The sequence below is a fragment of the Apostichopus japonicus genome, chromosome 11 (assembly GCF_037975245.1).
Source record: "Apostichopus japonicus isolate 1M-3 chromosome 11, ASM3797524v1, whole genome shotgun sequence".
Taxonomy (NCBI): domain Eukaryota; kingdom Metazoa; phylum Echinodermata; class Holothuroidea; order Aspidochirotida; family Stichopodidae; genus Apostichopus; species Apostichopus japonicus.
Window position 1 is genome coordinate 11,648,992 of NC_092571.1, and position 20,925 is coordinate 11,669,916.

A 20,925-nucleotide genomic window follows, 5' to 3' on the forward strand; every position below is an offset into this window, starting at 1 on the left:
CCAAGTTTCTTGGGGAGGCAGATGCAAATTCCTGTGATGGGCGGTTTTCAGTCGAGGACTGTCACACCGCTCTACTTACATTTTGTAACGGGAAAAGTCCCGGTAGCGACGGTCTCTCCGCAAACTTCTACAAAAAATGTTGGCCAGTAATCGGAGAGTTGGTAACAGACTCTATTAATTATGCATTTGACCACATTGGTATGTCCTCTGAACAATCTAGGAGTATCATAACATTATTCCCCAAACCAGGCAAGGATCATGGTTTTGTCAGGAATTACCGCCCTATTTCCCTCTTAAATGTGGACTATAAAATTGCTTCAAAAGTACTTGCGTTAAGAATAAAACATCTAATACCAACGTTAATTGACACTAACCAGACTGGATTCGTCAACAACAGATTTATTGGTGAGAATATTCGCTGCATTCTTGACACTATTGATTATTGTGATGACAACAACATTTCAGGTTTTCTCTTGAGTATTGATTTTGAAAAGGCTTTTGACAGGCTTGAGTGGAATTTTATTTGGGAGTGCTTACACTATTTCAAATTTAATGATGACATTATAAGATGGATACGTACTTTGTATTTAAATGCTTCAGCTTGTGTTTCTAATAACGGTTTCTCCTCTTCATATTTTAAGATTTCTCGGGGCGTCCGTCAAGGTTGCCCCTTAAGCCCTTATCTTTTTATCCTGTGTGCCGAGATTCTTAATCTTCAAGTCAACAATAATAATTTAATTAAAGGCTTGTCTCTCTTCGGTCGTGAATTTAAGATTCTCCAGTACGCTGATGATACCTGTATTTTCCTAGATGATTCACGTGACTCATTGTGTGAATTAATTGAGGTTTTTACTAAACTTGAAAACGTGTCAGGCTTAAAAATCAACTATGATAAAACCAATATTTTCCCTCTTGGCCCTAGAAAACGCCAAAAACCTATATATCTGGAGGAGTTTACTTTCAACTGGACATTAGGTCCAATTACTATGCTTGGTATTACTTTTTCCACCGTTAGGGACAACCTTTTCCATCTCAACTATACACCTAAGCTCTCAAGGCTTAAGAGCCTTCTTAATCTTTGGTCGCATCGAGACTTAACCCCTTTAGGGAAAATCACTATTGTTAAAACGTTTGGGTTGTCTCAACTTGTCTTTCTTTTCCAGGTCCTTCCGGACCCTCCTAACCAGTTTATTAGCGAACTGGAGAGTATTGTATTCAAGTTTATTTGGGGTGGAAAGCCAGACAAAGAAAAACGTTCTACGCTAAGTAATGACTTCAGTAAAGGGGGGCTCAATGCCACTCACATTGTTAGCTTTATTCGCAGTTTAAAATGTACGTTGGTAAGGAGATACCTCGATGATACTGAGACCTATTGGAAATATTTTTTTAACTTTCATCTCTCAAAGTACGGGAAAGAGTTTTTGTTTGAGTGTAATTACCAGGGTGTAGACATTAATATTAATAATGGTTTCATTAAAGACATCTGTCATGCTTGGGCTTGTTGTACTTTTAAAAAGCCGGTAGATAATTTTGGTAACCAAATTGTATGGAATAACTCGGCAATTAGAATTGATAATAAGATTATTTATTACAGGACTTGGCACACCAATGGGGTTTTATATGTGAAGCATTTATTCCACGTTAACAACAAGGTTCTTAACTTCTCTACTTTTCGTAATTAATTTAATTTAGGTGGTTCACATTTCACCCTCTATTTTGGTCTGGTGGCCGCTATCCCCTCCTACTGGAAAACGTTGGTCAACGTTATTGATGTTCCCCTTGAACATGACAGTTTGTATCACAGGTTATCCAGTATTCCCCGTATGTCCCGTGCCTTTTATAAGGAGGTGGTAAAGAATGTCTCTACCAAGCCGACCGCTTGTCTGAAATGGGAAACCTCTTTTCAGTTTAATGAGGATCAATGGAGAAGGGTCTTTTTAAGCCCTTTTCAGTCATTAAGAGACAGTAAGATTAATGTTTTTCAGTATCGTTTTATTCATAGGATTCTGGGGACAAACCGTTTGCTTCATCAAATGAATATTAAAAATAATTCAATGTGCACCTTTTGTGAGGAGAATGAAGAAACTATTGATCATTTATTTTGGGATTGTAATATGAGCAAGTCATTTATTTTAGATGTTGAACAATCTGTGCTTGGCCAACAATTTTTTTTTCAAAGCAGGACATTTATTTCGGGTACAAATTGTGCCTAAAGCACCCCTACAACTTTCTGATTTTCCACCTAAAATATTATATTTTCAAGAAGAAAGTTGAAGAACTCCCTAATTTAAACGAATTTTTATTTCGATTTAAATTTATGCTTCAAGTAGAAGAATATTTACAAACGTCAAAATTTCATGCGCCCATTTCATATAATACTTTACATAATGCATTTAAGAAATGCAATCTCTTATTTTCGTAAAGACTTCATCAATCGTATAAAAAATTTTCATGTTATGTTCCTTTATTATGCAACGAAAGAATGTTGAAATAAAATTTGGAAAAAAAATATATATATACATATGTGTATATATATATATGTGTATATGTATATATATATATATATATATATATATATATATATATATATATATATATATATATATATATATATATATATATAACCTATGTATTGACTATAAATTAACTTTATCAAATGAAGTGCAAAAATACATATTGAGTTATTTAAGATTTCTGGAAAAAAAAGAGGAATAATTAACATGAACATATAGGTCTGTTCTGATAAGCCGGTGTCATCATCAATCTAAGCATTAAAGATTTTTAAAGGAAATTAACACCGACACACCCAATCATTGCTAAGTCATTCGTATCAAGATAATCTGACGTCGCTAATGTAAAAATAAAGCATAGTAAGCAGATTAAGTTGTATTGAACTAATAAAGGTCGTCTGCACCAGTTAAAAAAAATTATATATATATATATATATATATATATATATGTATATATATATATATATATATATATATATTTATATATATATATATATGTATATATAAATATATAAATATATAAATATATATGTTTATATATATATATATATATATATATATATATATACACACACATTCATGTATATATTAGCTTCCAAAGTGGTTAGGGTGCCCGCATATAAAGCGGGAGGCCCGGGTTCGAATCCCGGTGGAGGCTAGAAGTTTTACTCATTACGTTTTCAATTATATATACATATGTAAATATATTTATATATATATATCAGTAAATAAATACATATATATATACGTACTATATGTACCTTATATATATATATATATATATATATATATATATATATATATATATATATATATATATATATAATAATAATAAATGCATTTATATATTGCTAATTTTGTACAAAACATTCAAAAGCGCTTAACAGGGAAAAAGCCAACCAGTCGGGTCAATCAGAATAAGCAAGCTTAAATAGATATGTTTTTAACTTTATCTTGAAAGCATCCAGGGTCAAGGAGTCGATACGCATCAATTCCACCGGAAGTGATTTCCACAACCGAGGTCCTTTGTAGGCAAAAGCCCTTTTGCCTAATGTATTATGATTGATACAAGGAACATGCAGTGTGATTCGAGAATGTTAGCGCAAAGATTAACAACTAGACTTCACCGAGATCATATCACATAAATACTTAGGTGCAAGACCTTTTAAACATTTAAATACTTGCAAGATTAGTTTAAATTCAATGCGTTGCTGTACAGGTAACCAATGAAGAGATTGTAAAGTAAAAGTAATGTGACAAAATTTAGGAAGAGCGTAAATCAAACGAGCCGCTCCATTAAGTACCATTTGAACTCTACGAAGCTTATAATCAGGTAAACCAATCAAGAGTGCATTACAGTAGTCGATGTGACTAATTACAAAAGTATTAATAAGAGTTTTAGTACAGTCCTCATCCAGGAATTTTCTGATCTGACGAATATTATAGAGTCCATGGTATGCCCTTGAGCAAACTTTTCCAATATGAATGTCCATTGACATGTTGCTGTCAAGATAAACCCCAAGATTTTTTGCACTATCACATGGCTTAATATCCACGTTACCTACTTTTATCATCTGAACCCGAGTCTTAGCAACTTGTTGGCGAGTCCCAATTAAAAGAAACTCAGTCTTAGAATCATTGATCATTAGCCTATTGCTGATCATCCAATGTCTTATTTCGAATATAAGTGATTGCATTGCCAGAACAGCCCGTTCCTCAGATTACAGAGAGCCAGCATTGAAAGATAAATATAACTGTGTATCATCAGCATAACTATGTGCGTTAGGAAGGTGTTTAGAGACAATGGTAAACAACTGAGAAACATAACAAAGAAAAAGAACAGGACCGAGACAGCTGCCCTGTGGTACACAACAATTCAAAGAAAAATCTTTCGATGAGATATTTTCTATAGATACATGCTGTTTTCTGAAAGACAGATAATTACCAATCCATTTTTGTGCATTATTAACAATACCAAATTGGGTACGCAATATGTTCATAAGAATATCATGGTTAACAGTATCGAACGCTGCACTCAAATCCAACAGGATTAAAAGAGTGCATTGTTGTTGGTCCATATTCATCAATATATCACTATGTATTTTCATAAGTGCAGTTTCTGTAGAGTGATTTTGCCTGTACGCAGATTGGCAATCAGGAAAAGGAGCATGTAGTGAACAATGTGAGACAATCTCATTAACTACAGCTCGTTCAACTAACTTGGAAACATAGCTCAAATTACTTATTGGTCTATAATTAGAATAGATAGGGTCCAAACCTGCTTTCTTTAACAATGGAGTAACGGTAGCAATCTTCCATTTGTCAGGAACATTACCATCTTTAAGTGAAAGATTTATCATGGTAGTCAATACAGGCAAAAGGGGGTCAAGACACTTTCTAAGTAACCAAGTGGGTATAGGGTCAAGATTGCAGGTAGCCGTATTGGAGGATTTGATAATTGTGCGAACTTCATCGTTAGAAAGTGGCTTGAACCCAGTCAACTTCGATTGGAAATGCTGTCGAACATAAGGTTCAAAAGGTCCAGTAGCAATGGAATCAATGTTTGCATTAATTTTATCAATTTTAGATATAAAAAATTGTCCGAAGCCATTAACAAGTTCCATAGTATTCTGGTGTGGCGGATAAGAAACAACTTGTTTTTTATTACACAATGACTTTACAACAGTAAAAAGTTTCCTGGTGTCGCCTTCACAGTCCCGGATGGTTGATGTATAAAAGGACTTTTTAGCATAGTCCATCAGATGGAATGAATACTCATTCCGCAAAGAGCGATGGACCCGTCTGTGAGTTTCAAGACCAGATTTGCGGAAGTCTCTCTCAGCCTTTCGACAAGCGGAGCGTAATATTTTCAAATGATCGGAGAACCAAGGTACTGTTGGCCTAACGGTAATTACTCTGGTCAGAACTGCTGCGTGGATGTCAAGGACAGATGTTAAAGTACGATCATAGCATTCAATTAAACTCTCTAAGTCAAGCCATTCAGTTGTGCATAATGAGGATTGCAAAATATCTGTATAAAATTGATCGATATGAATACTTCGATATTTCCGGTATTTAATTTCTTTGGTTGAATGTTTGGTAATATGAAGGTCAAGATAACATCTAATTGACCAATGATCAGACACTTTTAAAGCAGCTTGTGGAGATGATAACACGATATCGTTAGTGGATCGTGTGATGATTAAATCAAGCGTGTGTCCGGAGTCGTGAGTTGGAATGGAGACATGTTGCTGGAGACTAAACGTATTCATAATATCAGTAAATTTAGTCGCATCAGTACTAGTGTGATCATCCACATGAATATTAAAATCGCCAGTAAGAATAAGTTTTTCAGGACAAAGCACACAGTTTTCAAGGAGGTCACTGAATTCTCGGAAAAAAAGTTGAAGTGGTGACCGGATGGGCTTCGGAATATGGAGGACGGTAGATTATTATTAAACGAACTCTGAGATTGTCAATAGCAACCAGCCATTCAGAATATTCAAAAGACGACTTTTCATCAGAATGCAAGAGGTTGGTCTTAATTGAGGCTCGAACAATTAAACCAGTCTCACCACCAATTCTATCCTGCGGTCGAGGAACTCCAAGGTAATAATAACCCTCAGGCGCTAAGGCAGCTTCGGAAACAGTATCACTTGACTTAAGCCAAGTTTCAGTTAAACAGCATAAGTCAGTGCCAGAATGAATAATATGATCAACGATTAAAGAAGTTTTATTTCGAGCTGAGCGAACATTAGCAGTCTCCAATATAAATTTCCTTTGTGATTGCCGACAAGTCTTAGTATTGCCGTCCTGGAAACTAATGTCTAGTTTAAACGAGCAATCAGTCGTTTTACTTTGTTCTGCGCATCGACGTACTGAGGACAGGTTATAGATGATGCCATGTGATTTGAGCGAGTTCCAAAGTTGCCACGTTTGCAATTAATGCAAGAATGTTTATCTGTTTCGTCAACGGGTGAGATCTTGCAAAGCCTGGTTTCGTGGTCATTTGCACAGATGGCACAAGAAGGGGTGGTTTTGTTAGAGCATTCTTTATGATAGTGCCCAAACAGTTGACATATGCTGCATCGCTTGACATGGAATCTATCATAAATTTTGCAGGAGTTCATACCCAAGATGATACGATCACCATGTTTTTTTCATGAAGTCACGAAGTGATGGGGACACATTGAATATGGCTTGAAAGAGGGTTTCATCATTTCTCAACGGCTTTGAAACAAGATGAGTAATATGATCTCCATGAGTATTGATTTGAAAATATTCTGCCAACCAACGATTTTGTTGAAGTAGAACAGGCAAAGGGTCATCAGCAAAGGAAGCAGAAAACCCGACAACTGCAATAGTTGGCAGCATGGTACCAGTTTTTTTAATTGTTCCAATTTTGGGCAGGTTGTTAGTGATGGCAGTAGATAGTTTGTCACGTGATGAAGCTGAGTCACATACAATAATGGTTTCGCCTGATTTGTTTTTGAAAGATTTGCTAATTTGGACATTGCTATCAACAATAGTTTTCTCAAGTGTGGTGGTGTCAATAGGAGATTTTGGAATAACCAGTGCGGATTTGCTTACACGAGCCTTCCTTATTTCGACCATTTTCTCCTCATTTGACCAACACTCGCCAATGACAGGGGCAGTCGGAACGCTAGCATGAATAGATCCTTTGGCTTGTTCAGCTGATTGCTGAGATTGGCCTTTAGATTCAATGAGATTCTTAATTTCATTCAGGTTGAGCTCCAGGCGATCGACTTTCTTTTCTATATCGCACATTCGCGATTGATCAGGGGAGTTGACACTAGCATCTTTGTCTGATTTACAAGAGTTACAGATGTAGAAAAAATTTGGGTAGAGTTTAGATGCATTGTCCAGCATATTATACAATGATGATGTGCATAGCTTCTTCTTGTCTCCACAATCAAATGCATGCACTGATGATTGGCAAAGAAAACAACACAATAGGTTTGCCTGCATGCAGTTGCACACTGTGCACTCGGCAATGGAGGTAGACATAGTTAACGTGTGCACCACACACAGAAATAAGTTTCGCAGAACTGATGTAAGTATCCAAGACAACTTAGGCTTAACAGCCCAGAGGCAAAAGGATTTCAAGTCGCCGTAAAGTGGGCGAAAACAATGTCAAATTGGTTCAAAGAATACTCACAAGTGGCATAAGCATATAATAAAGTCCAACATCCGTGAAATATAAACTCCAATACGTAATTTAAATGAAATAACACAGCCGTTTCGGAGTAGATCAAATAACGATGTTTATATATATATATAGATATAGATATATATATATATATATATATATATAATATATATATATATATAATTGAAAATCGTAATGAGTTGGGAAATCGAGAACAGCGAAAACACTTCCAGCCTCCACCTGGATTCGTATACATATATACATCTATATAATTACGCCATCCCAGTCGCTCATTACCGTCCAGCGGTACGCATGTGATGGACTGCATTTTCGGAGTGAGCATATTATATATATATATATATATTCATGTATGTATTAGCGTCCATAGTGGTTAGGGTGCCCGCATATAAAGCGGGAGGGTTCGAATCCCGGTGGAGGCTAGAAGATTTACTCATTACGTTTTCAATTTTATATATATGTAAATATAAATATATTTATATACATATATATATAAATAAATAAATACATATATATATGCGTACTATATGTACCTTATATATATATTTATATATATATATATATATAAATATATATATAAATATATATATATATATAATTGAAAATCGTAATGAGTTGGGAAATCAAGAACAGCGAAAACACTTCCAGCCTCCACCGGGATTCGTATACATATATACATTTATATAATTATGTAACGTGAATGGCCTTTATACTCATCCGTAGTAAACTGCACATGTCATAGCCAGCCATGTCATGAAAATTTATAATCTTTTAGGATGTAATTTTGGGTGGTTAAATGTTAATTGATGTGTTTTGTTGTCTACTTAAGAGTGTTATGGATTTAGTAAACCAATATTATCACTAAGTTAAATGTCTACGACATGTCTGAACATGTTTGGGGCATAATGTTATTGTTGTTAATTAAATAGTTAAAAGGATTGTACTTCTCATGTTGTACTGTTATATTGCGTGGTATATGCACCAGAGTGAGACGGACAATAAATGCCTGTAAAATTGTTCTGTTCTGAAAACTTGGTACTCACACTCTCTGCAGTCTTGTGCGCAGAGTCATTTTTGTTGTGAGTTTGTAACTTGGCCTGGATTCTAGTTGCTGCGCTGTGGTTAACTGATACACAGGCTAGCATCGATTTCTCCATACTTCTGGCAGTATTCTTGGCCGTGCTAAGGACTCCTCGAAACGCAACAATTCTCACGTCGCCGTCCCAGTCGCTCATTACCGTCCAGCGGTACGCATGTGATGGACTGCATTTTCGGAGTGAGCAAATTAATGAGCGAACTGAAGATACGCCAGAATCTTATGACGAGCTTCACCGTACTATAATTAGGCGTGAGTATAAATTATTCGGTGACATTGCATCATTCTTTAGTAAGACTGTAAGACATAGGCTATTGTGTGACAATGAACAATTGTCCTGTGGTTGTTGTTGTTTTTTCACTTTTAAAGTTGAAAGTCTACTTGTGTGTCGATGGACAAAACAGCAAAAGCATCAATCCACTTTTCTCATTGTTTTTAGTGTAGCCAATAAGCGATGAACAAATTAGATACACATGACACGAGTGTCAGTTTGCAAAACAGACGTCTGCAGTTGGAGTAGGGAATATCCGCCTTCTTGATACCGTGACGCAACCGAGTTGTAGTTGGTTGGTACACTGTGGGTGTGAGTTCTTGAAGGTGAGTCAAACATCCTCCAAGGTTTTCACTGGGTCTGAGAAGAATTTTATTTTTCGAATCTGGAAAATTATTTGTCTCCTTTTCGGATCCTTTGTATACGTGTATATATATATATATATATATATATATATATATATATATATATATATATATATATATATATATATTGAATGTTGAATAGAACATTCCATCTTTCAACTCATGAAATATTTGCACTATTGCACTAATAACCATTTATTATTTATATACTATACATATATATTATATATATATATTATATACTAAATTTTGAATTTTGCAGCCAAACCTCTACTCAGAGTTTCATGCTTACTAGCAATCGTCAGGAGGTGTACTAAAAAGCTATCTCTCTTTCATCTTAGTCTTAACTTTATTTTGGGGGTGTTTTGGTTGGTGTCTGCAGCTTGCGAGGATTTCAGACCTTTTGTTCAGGAGATTAGGGCTAGAATGATCTATTATTGCTAGTTTCTCGGCCTGGCATAGATTACAAGAACCTGAGCTGTTGATCGATGTGTTTGATCTCCTGGTCCATTGTCAGGAGATCAAACACCCCCAAAATAAAGTTAAGACTAAGATGAAAGAGAGATAGCTTTTTAGTACACCTCCTGACGATTGCTAGTAAGCATGAAACTCTGAGTAGAGGTTTGGCTACAAAATTCAAAATTTACATTACGCTCTTCTTCATAACGCGGAATTGAGCACTCTGTCGTGTTCTACTTGGAACATTTTATACACTTCTATATTATATACTATATATATATATATATATAGTTTTTTTATAGTCCTGTACCTGGAGTCTTTACGTCGCCGAACGTACCGATTGAATGAACAGTCATGATGACTGCTTTGTCCGTTGTCACTGGCATTCACCTCGTAGTTATTTTAACGGCATCACCATCATGTCAATGTGCCTGTCGAGATAGATATACTACCACCACATGCGATGGCCGCAATAGTAACATTTCTTCGCTACCTTTTCTTGAAAACAGGGAAACAATTGTAAATCTATTTGTTGTACATTCGAATATACCAGCCTTACGAAATGGTTGTATTCTGCTGCCAACATTTCCTAACTTGAGAACTCTTGGATTGTATTCGAACGGAATTTTTCAACTGAATGAACAGTTCTTTGAAAACGTTGCGAATGTTAGTCAATTACACCTACAAAGAAACGAACTGAGCACGGTCCCTTCTAATTCTTTGAGTGTTCTTACCAAACTCACGTACCTCGATCTTAGTGGAAATAGAATCCTGGAATTACCAGCAAAGTGCTTCGTTAACAACATATATTTAAAGGTTGTTATGTTATACAGAAATAACATCAGCAGCGTACACAAAGAAGCTTTCATAGAAATGCGTCACCTTGAGGTCTTAAATTTGGCATGGAATAATATCACAGAGATCAATTTGTGTGATGAGAAAACACACCACCTGACATCATTAACTTCACTTGATTTGAAACACAACAGCATAGAATATTTCCATTGTAGTAATAACCTGTCTATGTTGACTTCTTACGATGCGGAAGATAACGAGCTATCTTATTTAGATGAATATTCATTGCACGGTCTTTCTCAATTGAAGACACTTTGGTTACCAGGAAATCATTTATCAGATGTCCACGAATTTACCTTTGGCAATACTACGCACGGACTACAACATTTAACTTTGAGCAGAAATCGGTTTAGCGATATTCCAACACAGTTCATAAAAATGCTCACGTTTTTGGAGATTTTAAAGTTGCAGTTTAACTCCATTACCGCTTTACCGGCACGGGCATTCCAAGCCAATGAATTCCTATATCAAATTAACTTAGAGCATAACTTGATTCATGTGACTGCGTCGAATTCATTGAAAGGACTAACCCGTCTACGTTATCTTAATTTGAGAGGAAATGTTTTAAATAGACTCCCATCATCCGGTTTCTTGGAGGAGGAAGAAGACTTTGGAATAAATCTCGCAGGTAACCCATGGACGTGCGACTGCAATGCATTGCCTCTCTACAATTGGTTAAGTAAATCCAGATTCTACCAACATGATCTGATTTGTCAGAGCCCAATCTCAGTTTATGGTGAACAACTTATGAAGCTCTCAGTTTCGGACTTTTGCGATGTCGCGGATATGTTGACTACTCAATGGCAGTTCTACGAGTCTACCACTACACCAAGTCCAACAGTGAACTACGATATTGCTGTTATCAGTGCAGCTATATGGATTTTCGGAGGATTATTTCTCTTAGTTTTTCTTCTTACCAATATTCGAATGCTACGACGTTGCATAAACTGCCCAAGGAAGCAAGATAACCGTTTGGCAGCTCCAGAGCCGGACACACCATTGGGCCAAATGCGGGCTCAAATCCCCTAATCTAATGTCCCCTAAAATTATTTTAAAAAAATATATAAAAACAGTTCATAGAAACGAGGAAGACTGGGTGGGATAGCGACATATTCGTATATCTTTCCTATATTACTTGATATTACATAATATTACTTTCCTAATTATGTAGTACATTATATAATTATGTGGTATAGCAAATAACTTATTCATCAATCGAAAGATATCGTGAGCGAAATCTTTACAAAACATTGCATTGCAGATTTATGATGTATGCATACATAATTACTGTGCAACTCACAAGTAAAATGTCGACACAACGTAAGCCTTGGTTGCCACACGGACATCCGAGGGCCCTAACATTAGTTTATCAGGACCAGCCCCCGCCCCTCCCCAACCCCACAAAATGGTAAATTTGGCCCCAAGGCAGAACAATAAGATTAATGCATAACATTAAATGCCTCGAAGTATTCTTGACGTTTGGTGTGAGGGGATATGCGAGGGGTGGGGTGGTGGGGGGTGATATATTTGTTATCTTTTTTTTAGTACGTAATCGTGATACGTATATACATAACACCTAACGTAGCATAACATGGTGAGATTTCCTTTGTCCATTCTCTGACTTGGGCTACTTTTCTTTAAAACGTAAAAATATGCAAACAACTGTCAACATCGCGAGGAGTCCGGTTAATATATGCACTTGCTTAACAAATTTTCCTTCTACGTTTCGATGTTTTGGCAAGCCTGCTAATGTTTTTATTTTCCCATATATTTGTTTCACTGAACATCTCAGAACGGACCATATTTATTAAATGCTTGTTTCTAAAGGTGTGATAGAACTATCGTCCTTGAAATGAACCAAAGAAGCAAAATATGGTGGATTTAAAATCTAACTTGTACGAATATTTTGGCATTTCTTTTCTTTGCTTTTATCTAATTTCTTAGTCGATTTTTTGAATAATTAATTGTGTTTATTTTGTACATAACTCCTAAGCTCACAAACTTGTCTGCAAGCACGACGAAAGACTCTTTCTATTGATTGAGATATATGTTCATCCCTTGTTATAAGCGCTGATTTAGTAAATTTTCAGGGACGTAGCTACGAGGGGGGGGGGGGTGGGTGCGGGTTCTCATCCCCAAATAATTGAGTTGAATCTTCAATGGTTAGAAAAGTCGGTGGTTAAAAACATGACTGTTGGAAAATTTAATCTATGTCACATCTCTTAAAATAAATTTAAGCTTGATCGCAATCTCGACAGGATAATTTTGATTCAATATAGGTTGTTTCTAATTTTAGGCTTACATTATTTACAAGATTTGACGAAATTCGAACTTACTTATTAACCGAAATCTTGTTTCTAACTCCTTGTACAACCCATAGTAAAGTTGGAAATATACTACTGAATGTAACTTTAAAATTGTCTAAAGACGGTCAAATTGGCGTTCGATTTAGCACCTTAGTATCCGGTATGGCAATTAAGAATTGACAACCAACTTCGTGTTATGCTGCTGAAAATGTCGAAATTGGATATTTCAATGAGGGATGTTGTATGTATTCACAGTGTTTGGGGACAAAAGTTTATGTTCTGCATTGCATGTTGTCGGCGCACTGTTAGTGATTAATGTATGTTCTTCTTGTTACACCAATATGAGATATAATTATGCAGATTGGCAAAGGAAAAATGAATAGTTATGATATATTATACTGTATAGGCAACTTGTTTTTATTGTGATCTGCTTCTCACAAGGTTTTCCTCCTTAGCAATACCAAACATAGAAACGAGATTTTTCTACACAATTAGCTAACTTTGATTCAGTCATTGAGTCTTCTAATCAAAGTTTCGTGAGTCGTTTGGAAATTGATTGTCTTCTTACAAACAATGCACATCTCCATTTGAGATATGCGATACCTGCGTATACCTATACCATGCACACGTAGGAATACTATTATGTTATTATAAATGTTTGATATCGTTAAATATAATGTAGTATATTTAATATAATGTATATGTTTTTCATCTGTGAATAAGTTAATTAAATATAACAAATAAAAATGAAAGCTTTTCAGCTGAATTTCCATGGTGACATCATTCACTCTGCATTCACACAAACAAGAAAATACCACCAAATTTGAAAGAGAAATATTTTCGTCATACAAAATGCCATGACGATGAGTGGTTGAACTAAGAAAATAATTTTCGGTTTGTTACCATGGAGTCAACTTCAAGCACCGAAATATTTCTTGACGGATCATCACGTTCATTTGACGAGTTGTGTAAAGGTCAATGGAGAATTGATTTACAATTTAGTGCTACAACATGTGCTCCCGTCCTGATCCCAAACGAAGATCGTGTACCGTATATATACATTGGGTATAAAAAATATATGTGAAATATGATCGTCTATACTTTGTAAGAACATAGTGCTAGTGACTATTTTAATGTGTTGTCAATATATTTGGAACTTAAATTTAAAGTAAAAAACAGTGTTGTTCTTTTTTCTTATTCTTCTTTTCCATTTATTGTCTGCCAATCTACTACTCTACTTATCTACTAAATTGATGACTAATTAATTTTTAAATAAGCTTGATCGTCTCTCAATGGAATTCCTGAATTGCCTAGTAACCTCATTTCTTTGGTTTAAAAGCGGGGCAACGCGTCCTGTGGGAGGGGTCCAGTGCGTACCTTCCCTTTGAAGAAATTTTGGAGTTTAAAGGAGGCTAAGCGTATCAACTGGTAGTATATAGCCCTATATATCTTATTTACAGCATAAATACCTACCGAAACTAAAGTATCGCGAAATCGCGTATGTCACTTCTTGCAACTATGTAGCAGACGTCACATAACTTTTCCCGCCAAGCTTGAGGGGCTCATATTCGGCCATCGATCGTGTTTGTATGTCAAAGGTGATTATGCGTCATACTTCCGAAACGATCCCGTAGAATGATGTTTACTAAATGACGTGTGTACTTACGTTGAGCTTGCATATCGTATCGTAAGCGGAACCAAATAATTTCGTTGGAAAGACGAAAAGGTCCATCAGTATTTCACGTATTGCAGTATGCTAGAAAGTACAATAATGGTCACGCCTCTTCAATCCAGTACATGTCATCTCTGCGACCCTTGAAGTACTGTTGTACGTCACTGCGTGACTAATTAAAACAATTAACTACCTCTGTACTCTGCATATTAACTAGAGTCACTGACACCATGCTCCCCCTTTGCCAATAATATAAGAAAGCACAGTGATTTTCGGGCAGACCGACGCGGTGCCACAACGGACAGCAATTCCAACACCAAGGAACATTGAACTGACTCCTGCCCTTTCACGGACCCCAGCCCCCCCGGTTCCTACGCCCTTGAGATAAATGATTGAAAGTTGTGCAATAGAAGTCCCAGTAGATGCTTGGAAGTACAGGCCAAAAAACGACAAAGAGAAAACATAAGGCATTTTCGACTTGTAAAGTTTCTTTATTGAAATGAGTTCAAGCAGTTGCTAAGAATACCTTCTCAACTCTTACTGCTGAAAACATGTACCCCCAACAAATACTAACTTATCAAGTAGAACTCAAAGTAAGAGTAGTAGTATTTCATTCTAAAACATTTAAAATTGTATCGCCAGTACATCTTCCGTGTATAGGCTTTAAATATCATTGGTAACCCATTGCTATTTAAATTCTCAAAAAAAATAAATAAATAAATAAATAAAAAAAAACATGTTCTTTCAACATTTCTTTTAACAACCCAGCATCCATGGGTGATATTTAAACACCATTTTTTCCTAGACAAAGTTGCAATGTAATTATAAACATGTTACTTGAGGTCATACAAGTCTTATGTAATGCATCCAAGGTACTTGACCTAGATGGTCTATGTTGTCCAGCCGTTTTTATTGATGATACTCAGATGTTTAAAGCATCATTACCCAAAATGAAAGCGGTATGTAAATGCAAGCTGCACTGTTAACCTAGGACATTAAACGGTCTACAGAATATCAAAATTAAAAATTGACGTCTTATCTTGTCCGTTACGTAAGAATTAGGAGTTGATGATTCTCTTGTCTCAAAAAAGTTGTGGCCATGACACTTATTCGTTTATTTTGAACCAAATGCAATATGAGAATACCGGCAAAAATGTTGTTATTGCTTTTCCTTTTATCTGTCAAGTGAGAGTGGAAGAGCCAAGTTTACTTAATGGACTAAATTGATTTGGAATATTACTATCAAATGATCATCTTAAATTATTAAATCATTATCTTTTGTAGTGAATTTGACATATTGATGTGGTACCACCGAAATGATTGTTCAAGGAAAGATATGATACTATGTTACCTTAGGCAATGAAAATTGCACGAAAAGTCATGAAATTGAAGCATAAAATTCCAAACTTTGAAAATCACAGATTACATTAAATTTGCGAGACGCCAAAAAAAACACCTTCCTTTTTTTCTGAACCTGGATTAAAATGGGTTAATAGTACGGAGCAGTGAAATGGTTCAAATTATATAAATCTCATAGTTAGTCTTAGTGGTATTTAAATATATAAATAAATAATCATACAGAACTCACAATGCTAGCTTTAAATAAAAAATGTTACGCAGAACAAGTTAATAACTCAATATTGTGTATTCAGTTTTCAACATATATGCCACACTCAACAGAATGTTTTAAGCCTCCTTATGCATTAAATCTCGACGGTTTGACTTTTAATTGTTATTGGGTGGGGGGGGGGGGAAGTACTACTGATTAGTAGTAAAATAATCTCACAACCCTAACTGAACTAACATTTCCGTATAATCGTGAGTCATTTGGAAGGACACACTTCTCAAGTAGTGTGCAGTAGCAGGAAGTTGTTATGTTTCCATAACAACACCCTGGCAACAGTGGGTATACAAGCTGTACAAGCGGTTTACTTAGTCTTGTGACCTTTATGTAGGCCTACAACCTAGTGTACTCTGCTTTTTCACAAAGCTATTTTCCTGGATCTATTTGCTGTACTAAATTGCTCTCAGATACCTTTAAGGAACACAGAAGATGCCTGCATGTCCCAGTGAAGCAAATTTCCTCGAAGAACGGTAATAAAATAGTTTAAGAATTTTGACCCAAGGTGACCATATTTGAGTATCTAGCATATTTGGGCCCAATACAGCATACTTTTAAGATGGAGTGACTCATTTACAACTCATAAAACATACATACAAAAGACAGATATGTGTTGTCCATATATTACATCACAGATGTGATGGACAATGTATTTATCCAAATATTATTTGAAATTTCCAAAAAAAATTGTATTTATAACGATATAGCAACGAAAAAAAGCTATCAAGATCATTTTTGGATCAAAGTTTTTCTCTCAAGTTTATCTGTTGTGCATTATGATTTTTACTTAATTTTTTTTGGTGCCTCAGTGTTATAATTCTAAATTGAAAGAGAGATCCTTTCTGTAAAAAAACAGTCCATCCTTTCCATGACAAGTTCAAATGATGACTGAATTTCCATAATTACTTTTGAAGGAATGTGGCAGTTCTTGTCAACTTCGAACGTAAAGAAATAGGGAATGGTATCTCTGGCATTTAAGGGTGTGTGTTTGTGTTAGTCGCACATGCCGAACTGAACTGTCCAAAAAAAACCACAAAGGTTCATGCTATTATGAGATTGAAACATAACAGTCTCACTTTCACCGTTAATTTTGGGAAGGAAGAAATTTATGTTATAGGAAACAAAAGGAGGACAGAGGCATCGGTCAGTTGACAGGATATATCTCACATGAGGTGGGGGGGGGGGGAGGCTATTGCCACTAGGTTGGATCAGGGGCTTATTGCCCGGATCGATGTCTTTCAAGGGGTTATTTACCCAGAAAAGTGGCTTTCAGGGGCCTATTGCCCGCAGGGGCCTATTGCCTTCAGGGGCCTTTGTCCCTCCAGCCGAGTCACTGGCTTGACGGCTCAGACTCGTCCTAAAGTCGAAAAAATTAATTGCAATAATAATTTCACACCAAGATAATGGCCAATTTGATGGTGTCCACCGGTGTCAAAAGGAGGATTAACGTTCTATTTTCGTATCTTGGTGCAGGGGGGATCTGTTTCAAATATTGGGGGGGGGGACATTTGCTTTGGTGCAGGCGTGTAGCAACTTTCATCCCAAAAATTGTTTGCGCCAGGGCTGGGATTTGAGTTGTGAAAGTAGGGAGGGGGGGGGGCAAACCTGCCAGCAAGACTATCTAAGCGGAGCGCCACCATCGGTTGGCGCGGATCGTATAAGAATTTTTTGGGCTTCACAAACCCTCCAGATGGCCGGAAACAGCACTTCCCGAGTGCTCTAAGCTGCATGTATCCATCCTTGAAATATGGATCTCATGTCTGCAATTGTATCTAGATAGTTAATTATCGTTTATAAATTTGAAGATGATTGATAGTAGAACATATGGTCAGATGGTGATGTACAACTTTTGTTATACGTCACTGTCTAAGCGGAGCGCCATCATCGGTTGGTAAGGAGCGTCGAAATTTTCGATGAAAGGTACCCTTAGATCGGTAAAATCAACACCCATATAGGCTTTAAACTGCATCCAAACAATTAATGAACGTGTGTTAATTTAGGGAGGACGGATAGAAGAACTTATATGGTGATGTACAACTGAAGCTTATACGTCACTATTTAGGCGGTGCACCACCATCAGTTGGCGCGGCGCGTCGAAATTTAAGCAAAAAGGAAATCCTAGATCAGCAAAAATGACACCTCTGGTAACAATAAATCGCATCTAGACAGTTCTTTCCCCCTAAAATTATTAGTATATTGTGCATAGGACCGATCAAGAATATGTTCAGCACCCACTTCGAAATTCTCCCAGCGGTCCCCACTTCTTTGAGCACTTGGCAAATATTGGGGGCTGAACATACCTTTACCCCCCCCCCACTTTTTTCATGGGGATAAGCCCCTCAAGTACACCGGTTCCGTCGCCACTGAAGTCGAGGCGGGGTGACTTTTTGGATTTTACAATGCGACAAGGTGCAACAAATTCAATACACTGTGTATTGAATTTAATTATTGATATACCCAATATGCAAATCTGGCTTTCGTAAATCGTTTCTCTGGATTTAGTTATTCAACGCATCCCGTAGAGCAGCAACGTTGAAAATCAATTCCTGAAGCTAGCACTGTAGCACATGCCGCGGATTCATCACATGCAGAATTGAATCGCTAGTGTGTTAGCTCCAGGATTCGTAACCTGTGCTGCGAACCATGTGCTAGCTCCAGCTCCAGTTATTCTGCATGCTACATGTTACGATGTTAAACACAAATTCGACTTAGATTCGAAACAAATAGGCCTATATGATAGAGCTGTTGTGGGGGAATAATTTCGATTAGGGTTGTGCACATATGTCTGCAAAAACGACAAAGAAGTGAAGTAAGGTCTGGGAAAAAGTGGGGGGAAAATGCCCCCTTCCCCCCCCCCCCCGTAATCCCGCCCATGGTTCGCGCTATAGTATATATATTCGTTATCTTCATATCTATATGGTTACTGGTTGCTACAGCCCTATTTTCCTTTTTTATCGGCAAACCAAACATCATTACGGATGCGGATCGTCTAGCTAATTGATTTCGAGAAAAAAAAGTGAAAACTACTTTCGGTGAAAGTCTGTGACATTTTTTGGTGATATTTAGTAACAAATTGTGACACGGTCTTAGACAGGCGCGTTGCAAGGAATTTGACAAGGGAGGGGCGAAGCTTTTAGGCAAACTATCTAAGCGTAAAAGAAAATTTTGGCCGAAAATGCCTCCCAGATCACTGGAAATGGCACTTCCCATGCCTTGTAAGTTGCATCTAAGCATTTTCTATTTTTAAATTACTAGCAATATCATAAACAAAAAATACGATCAACAAAATCTATGCCACCAAATATTGGGGGGGTATTAGATACTATATCCCCCACCTAAAATATTGGGGGGACATGTCCCCCCCCCCCCCCCCCATGATCGCCGCCCATGTCTTGGCGGACATACCATTCCCAGAGACATTACACATTACTTGTTTTATTAGACGCCCGATTTTGTTTATCATATTGTAACGGCGTTTCTTTAATTTGCGACTTTGGTCAGTTTTTGTGCTGTAATTAGGTCCAGTGGGAAACAATTAACACAAACGTGCAAGTTTTAGAAAGAAAAAATTTCTAGCTAACGTGCTCAGTCTATTTATATCTACTGATAAAGCGATTTTACGTTAAATTCAACCCAATGTACATCGCTCGATCTACAGGTGTTTATGCTGATACTTTGATAGTACTATTTAGGGGTCTGCCCGATATTCATAAGGTCCGCTATTCACAAGGATCATTGTTCATTAAGTTCGTTATTCAAAACGTGCCATTTTTCGAAAAAAAAGGTTCGCTATTCATAATGGAAATAAAGGTTCGTCATTCATAATAAAAAGGGATCATAATTCATAAGGTCCGGTATTCATAATGGAAACAAAGGTTCGATATTCATAATGGGCAAAACGGTTCGATATCCATAATGGACAAAAAGGTTCGATATTCATAATGGGACAAAGGGTTCGATATTCATAATGGAACAAAGAGTTCGTAATCCATAATAGACAAAAAGGTTCGTTATTCATAATAGGAAGAAAGGTCCGATATTTATAATGGAGCAAAGGGTCCGTTATTCATAATGGGAAAAAGGTTCGTTATTCATAATAGGAGAAAGGGTCCGATATTCATAATCGATCAAAGGGTTCGTAATCCATAATGTGAAAAAAGGTTCGTTATTCATAATAGGAGAGAAGTGCGTCATACAAGTGCAAAAGACGTCCTCCATTTTCGCGAACGCCTATAGTGTTCAATCAGTGACAGACTTTTTATCCGGGGGGGGGGGGGGCACAACAGTTCTATGGGGGCACCACCATATGGTGGCGGATGCATACATTTTGCAGAGAATATGAGCCACACACTATCAAGACCATGCTTCACCCTACCCCCTGCAGCAAAACCTACATTTTCGACATATTAACGGCATAAACTTGTACGTTTCCTAAAGGGGGTCTTTTCCTAATTGTGAATGATACCGAACCTTTTTGGCTAGGCCTATTATGAATAAAGAACCCTTTTTTGCCATAATGAACATCGTCTCATCTACCTATTGGCATTTGTCACATATTGTTGGTGTAATTTGGCGATGACAC

General features: G+C 36.7%; 1 long non-coding RNA gene across 1 annotated transcript; it reads left to right on the forward strand.

Annotated features, from left to right (window-relative positions):
• The first annotated feature begins 8,519 nt into the window (after positions 1-8,519).
• Positions 8,520-11,057, forward strand: LOC139976241 (uncharacterized). Its single transcript, XR_011796048.1, has 3 exons — positions 8,520-9,046; positions 9,234-9,391; positions 10,181-11,057. It is a non-coding gene; the product is annotated as an uncharacterized lncRNA (long non-coding RNA).
• Positions 11,058-20,925: the final 9,868 nt, after the last annotated feature.